Consider the following 7003-nt stretch of genomic DNA (forward strand, 5'->3'; position numbering starts at 1 on the left):
CCCCCATGAGCAATGGAATGAAGCAGGGCTGATCAGACCACTGTGATCCCTCCTTGTGATCCCCCATGAGCAGTGGAATGAAGCAGGGCTGATCACACTGCTGTGATCCCCCATGAGCAGTGGAGTGAAGCAGGGCTGATCAGACCACTGTGATCCCCCCATGAGCAGTGGAGTGAAGCAGGGCTGATCAGACGGCTGTGATCTCTAGGGTCTTCATGAGCTGACTCCCCCACAAGTAGATCACCAGGTCTTTCTCCTAGTCTGCCCTAGTCTGGAAACTACTTGAAACTCACAGCAAAAAGCAAAGCCCCCACTGGCAGAGGGTGTTCTTCTTATTTGGGGTGCACAGGGAGGTGCTCCCTGTCTCCTGTGGCAGGAGAGGGAGGAGAGAAGGCCTGCAGGGCCACTTGCACCATAGGTCCCACTGGCTGCCGGGTGCGGGTCCTCTATCCTCTGGGGGATGTGGAAGGCCTAGGCGTGGACATGTTTATTGCTGCGTCGTGACTCTTTGATCTCAAACATACAGAAACACTCAATGCTCAGGCGCCCACCGCCAAGAGAAACAAAACCCTACAGTGGTCTCCAACTCTGAGGGACCCTGCAGGACAGAGTAGGACTGCCCCGTGCCGTTGCCAGGGGTGTCCATCTTCACAGGTGCACATGGTTGCGTGGTTCTCCCAGGGGTGGCTTCTGGGTTCAAACCACTGACCTTTGGGTTAGTTAGCCTCAGCTGTGGGATCTAGACCACCTACTAACACGATGGACTCGTTTGAGATGAACTTGTTTGTCACTCAAGACCCCAAAGTCCTTCGGAATCCAGGTCAGATAAACCCCTCAGGAACAGAAGCGGGAGCAGGGATCCCAGGAGGGTCGGGGAAGGTGGGGAGAGGAGGGGAGGAAGGGGGCAATGATCGGCACATAACCACACCCCCTCCTAGGGGGACTGTGGTAGTTACATCTTTTGGTGTTAATTTGGGACTTGAGAGGGTTAAGAATGAAGGGGTGGAGTCTAGCCTGTCAATCCGGAGATAGCCAATGAGGCCTCTGTGTGGACATGGCCTTCTCCTGAGAATTCTGGGAACTCCTGTATTTCTTCCTTGGAAGCAGAAGACACACTCTTTCTAGACTCATTCCCTTGGAGACTCTACTGACAGGACACATGGCACTATGCTGATAGACCCCGTGCCCTGGAAACTGGAGAAGCCACGTGGAGACCCCTGCCAGCTCTGAGATGCTCACAACGCCACTGGATCCAAAGACTTTCTACCCACTGGCCTGTGATCGCCCTGCATTTGGCGGCATTGCATGTGTTTCGTGAGTCTGAAGAGGACTTCATAGATTGGTATTGGACATGGGCTTATGGCCTTGGACTGGGCTGGGTTGGGATGCTTTCTTAACGTACAATTACCCTTGATATAAAAATTCCTCTTACACACATGTGCGTGTCTATGACTTTGTTTCTCTAGTCTCTGCCCCAACACAGGGAGGAACCACAGAAACCGTGGGGGAAGGGAGACAGCTGTCAGTGTAAGATATGACAATAATTTATGATTTACCAAGGGGTCATGTGGGTGGGAGGGGAAGGGATAAAGAGAATATGGTACCAAGGGCTCAAGTAGAAAGTAGATTTTTAGAAAATAATGGTGGAGTTGATGTAAGATATGGAAAAAATAATCTATAACTTATCAAGGGTTTGTGAGGGAGGGAAGGTGGGGGAGTGAGAGGGAAGAAATGGGGAGTTGATATCAGGGGCTCAAGTGGAAAGAGAATGCTTTGAAAATGATGATGGCAGCATATGTGCAAATGTGCTTGACATATTGGAGGAATGTATGGATTGTGATAAGAGATGTAAGAGCCCCCAATTAAAACAAAACAACAGAAAAGAAAATAATGATGGAAACCTATGCACAAATGTGCTCGATACAACTGATGTATGGATTGTTATCAGAGCTGTAAGAGCCCCCAGTAAAATGATCTCTAGAAAAGCAAGACCCCAAGACCTTTGCAGTTTTATTTTTCCACCTTAAAAAACAAATTCCCTCAGACCAATATATAGGTTTAAGGCATAAGGAATCTGGGGGGATTTTTATTATTCTTATTTTGTTTTCTTAAAGAGGCATTCTGTATATATGTGTACAGCCTACCCTACTTAATATGATGTACTCTTGCCGACGGGGTTTTGAAGTACACATCTTACTGTGTTTGTGGTGAAAGTTACGGGGGCTTCCATGTGACCATTTCTACACAAATGGCTCAGTGACAGCAGTTATATTTCCACACTGTGTCAGCATTCTCCATGATTGTGCTTGGGTTGTCCCCCACACACACACACATACACCCCCCCCCACCCCCACGCAATCCCTTACCCTGTCATCTTTGCTTTAGAGCACATGGTACCCTTCTGATCTTCCCCCCAAACCAAACCCACCGGCATCGTTCATTTCAACCCACAGCGAACTCTATGGAAGCTTCTGAGGTGGTAAATCCTTGTAAGGGCAGACAGCCTCATCTTTCTCTCAAAGAGCGGCTGGTGGGTTTGAACCACCAGTCGTTCTGTTAGCGGCCCAGTCCTGACCTGACAGCATCACCAGGGCTCCTCAGGCCTTGCATCAGGGGTGCACGTGGGCTTGTTAGTTTGAAGGAACTCCCCAGTGTGGCGGTTAAGCAGGTGGCTGCTCAGAAAAGGGTCAGCAGGTTGTACCCCCCTTCCCCACCTCCCTGACCCCAGCTGCTCAGGGGGAGAAGCGTGGTGGGGATTGACGGGAGGACAGTGGGTTTTGACCGTAGACGTGACCTTTGTTTTCACTGCTGTATAGGATTCCATTGGCCACGAACAGCAGCGTTTCTTTGCCCATTTCCTACTGCTGGACAAAGAGGTCACTCCGTGGTTCCCTTTTTTGATTAGTGCTGCGATGACCACCCTTGGACATGTTCCCTCCGTATTCTTGGGACAGGTGTTCTAGAGTAGATGCAGAGAGCTGGGATGGCCAGATCCCAGGTAGGGGCAGTTTAGTGATGGCCCTTTGTTAGCATGACCCTCTGGGGGTGGCCAAATAAATCCTCACACAATACTCAGGGTCCAGGTCGTTAGAGCAAAGACAGCAGCCTGATAAGTTTCCAAGGCCTTGCCTGCCTCATTCACTCGACTGCAAGTTCAGGGCCTTGGCCTTGGCGGTTTCCTCCGCCCACCTTTGGGGCAGCGAAGGAGGAGAAGGCCGAGTAGAGTTGCAGCCTCGGAAACAGCTCTCGGAAGCCGGACAAGGACAGAACGCCTAGAAAGTCAACGTTGCATTGGGGCATTTGCTGCAAGAATGGAAGCCTTCGGGAGAGACCTACAGGGGGTGGGAGGCACCATGGACAGCAGGGTCTCCCTGAGCTTGCCTAGTAAGCGGTGTTTGTCAGTGCAGTGGTTACATATGGGTCTGCCAACCACAAGGTCAGCAGTGAAACCAGCAGCCGCTCCACGGCGGAAAGAGGAGGCTTTCTACTCCCGTGAACAGTTAACAACCTCAGAAACCCACAGGGCCAGTTCTACCCTGACCCGAAGGCACCTTGATGGCAGGGAGTTTGGTTCTCCGGGGCAGGAGTCAGTGTGTGCTCCTTGGGGCAAGGCTTCTGCTTTGGGCAGTTAGCATAGTCTGAGGGCTTATGGGAGCTCTTTCCTGGTCCCAACACAACCCAAACACAATTTCCCCTGGCCCTGGTTTTCCAGGGGGCACACGTGCAGCGTTGGGCCTCGCCGGAGTGCTAGAATTCAAATGCAGTCTCTACCAAGGGGTCTGGGACACTTCACATCCTTAGCTGGACCTGCCCACAACTCCTTTCCTCAGAGTTCAAATCCCAAGTTAGCGCGGAATCGCCCTGTTGGGTCCCTGAGTGGTCACAGTGGCCTTGCTGTGCATGCCCCTGAGACCAGTCTAATCCGGTCTTTTTGGAGGAGGGAGTTCGTGATCTGGAAGACAACTGAGGCATCGCTTCACAGGTCTCAGGTTATTTTACAGTGTCCCGCTGTCTGTCCCGCTCTGAGAGTGTCTGTTAGGCTCCGTTCAAGGCACTGTTTAGGTAAGCTGTGGTTTCTCCATATATCACCTGCTTCCTGGGCTCATTTCTTTTGACAGCATATATATATGTGCGTGTGTGCGTGCGTGTGTGTGTGTGTGTGTGTGTGTATGTATATATACACACACGCACACACGCACATATACACATATATATCTTCATTGCCATCACCAATCTGACTCATCTCTGCTCTACAGGACAGGGCAGTAGAACTGCCCTTCTGGATTTCCAAGACTGTAACTCTTTCCAGGAGGTCACTGTCACTCAGCAATGACTCCACAGTAGTGAGTTTGGTGTTTCCCAGCAGAGGAGTCCTGGTGGAGCAGTGCCTACATGTAAGGGCTCTGGTCCGCAAGGATGGCAGTTTGAAACCACCAGCTGCTCCTTGGAAGAAAGATGAGGCTTTCTACTCCCGTAAACAACTACAGTCTTGGGAACTCAGAGGGGGCAGTTCTGCCCTGTCCTGTAGGGGGGCTATGAGTTAGAGCCCAATGGAGATGGTGGGTTTTGAGGATGTGGTGCCAAGGTGCCTGATGGCACCGTGGGTCAAGCACTCTGCTGTTCACTGAAAGGTTGCCCGTTGAAGGCCACAGTGAGGCAGTCTGCCTTTGTAAAGCTTACAGCCTGGCATGCCCTAGGGGGCAGTTCTAGTGTGTCTGCCAGTGGGACTGGCTGGGTGGCAGTGAGTTTTGATTTTGTTAGACCCCAGGTACTGCCCCGGGTGGAGTGGTTTAAAGCACGGGTTGTAGGGGACTCCATATGGGGCTTTCAAAAAGCTCATGGAAAAATGGAATTGAAAGAGGATGAATTTTTCCCCCCCCATAAACTTCTGGATGCCCTTCCCCTCCCTCCCCATAGCCCAGACACAAGGTCTCCAGGTGCATGGTGGCAAGTGAGGGGCTGGAAAAGGGGGGCCCGGGGGGCCCGGGGGGGGGCCACCCCAACCACCACCTGGAAGCCCCAGAAAGTCAACTCCAAGTCTGAAGGTTCTGGGTGATGGGGGTCCAGTGGCACCAGGAAGTTCAGTAATGTCCCCAGCTCCCTTCAGGGCACTGGAGTCCCAAGTCCCATCTCCTATATGGGATACCCCACCCCAGAAGAGATAGAAATGGGTGGGTCCAAAGTAAGCATCGTCCTGGCATCCCCACGCTGACAGCCCCTGAGCAAATGCCACCCCCACCCCCACCCCCCACTCTCGCAAATATTTACATCCTGTTTAGGGCAGGGCCTCCCCGGCCTCCATCGCTATGAATAAAAGATGAGATTCTAGGCCCGGGCCAAGGAGGGGAGAAACCCCCGCCAGCGGGTAGGGACCAGAGGCGGTTTATTCTTTAGGTTGCTGTCGCCGCCCGCGCGGCATTTGGAGGGACCGCGAATTGGCAGGTCAAGGTGACCAGAGGCAGGCAGTAGATGATGATGATTTAGATTCACCCTCTGGGCTCTTCTGGGAAGAAAGCGGATTGGGCATATGTCACCGGAGTGTGTCTCATGACGGGGCTGTGTTCAGTGACCTCACTAGGAGGTCCAGGGGGCGAGGACCACACCTGCGGAACCTCCTGGAGCAGGTGGTCCAAACATGACCACTAGAACTTGGTTGCTCAGCCTTTCAGCAGGAACGTACCATGTTTTATAAAACGTATCCCAAGACTTAGTTATAACACAAACGCCGATCATAAGCCCAGTTTACAGGTAGGTACCTACCTGCACAGTGGAAGTCTATGGGGATTTACCTAGTGAGCCTTTGAGTGCTCTCCTGTCCAGGGGTCTTTATTACCTAGCCTTGAGGATGCTCAGAAGCTCAGGGGGTGCCTGCAGTCTCTGATTTCCTCAGATTTGGGGCTTGAGCTAGAATACTGTGGCATGTAGTGTTTGTGGTTGTTGAGAACAGGCATAGCAAAGTGTAACCCCCTTCAATGGTTCTACACCAACACCCTAGTGACACTGCTGACCCGGTCTTTGTCACCCTTCCTTCCTCACGCAGAGACACTCGCTGCCCGGGACCTTCCCACCCAGTCTTTAATTTCCTCCCATGTGGATGTAACTTTTAAAAAGCACAAAATGAAAAAAAAAAAAAAAAGAGCACAATGCTCTTTTCAAAATAGGAAAAACAAAAACATACGTGGAGAATAATGAGTATGGTTGGGGGCAAGGGGAGAAAACGTTCTAAAATTGATTGTGGTTAAGACTACAACTCTTCTTGATATGACTGGACTATTGAATTGCATGCTATGTGGACAGCATGCCAATAAAACTGTTTTAAAAAAATAGCAAGAAATAAAAGTGCAATGCTCAAGGCAGACATTTGTTTTTAAATCATTTTATAACATGCCATACATCAAATGTGTCAAGCACATTTGTACATGTGTTGTCATCATTTCCAAAGCGCTTTCTTTCTGCTTGAGCCCTTGACATCAGCTCCACTTTTTCCCCTCCCTCCTCTGCCCTCCCACTCTCATGAATCCTTGATCAATTATATATTGTTATTACTATTTCATATCTTACACTGTGCATTGTCTCCCTTCAAATGGGTTCTCCCTTTCTCCCCCTTCCCCCTCCCTCCATCCCCCTCCCCTCATGATATCGCTCCTCCCACTGCTGCTCCTGAGGATTTTATCTGTCCTGGATTCCATGTGTTGAGAGCTCTTATCTGTATCAATGTGTGTGCTCTGGTCTAGCCAGATTTGTAAGGTAGAACTGGGTCATGGTAGTGGGGTGGGTAGGAAGCATTCAGGAACTAGAGGAATGATGTGTGTTTCTTCAGTGGGTGCTATACTGCACCCGGGTTGAATTGTTCTTTCCTTATAACTCTTCCGTGAGGCATAATGAATTCTCTACAGATGGGCTTTGGGTCTCCACTCCAACCCCCCTCATTCGCATTGATGTAATTGTTTGTCTTGGATTGTTTAGTACCTGATCCCATCGACACCTCATGGTCACACAGGCC

The sequence above is a fragment of the Echinops telfairi genome, unplaced genomic scaffold (genome assembly GCF_000313985.2).
Source record: "Echinops telfairi isolate 266 unplaced genomic scaffold, ASM31398v2 ScPeMD7_5;HRSCAF=22, whole genome shotgun sequence".
NCBI classification, from domain to species: domain Eukaryota; kingdom Metazoa; phylum Chordata; class Mammalia; order Afrosoricida; family Tenrecidae; genus Echinops; species Echinops telfairi.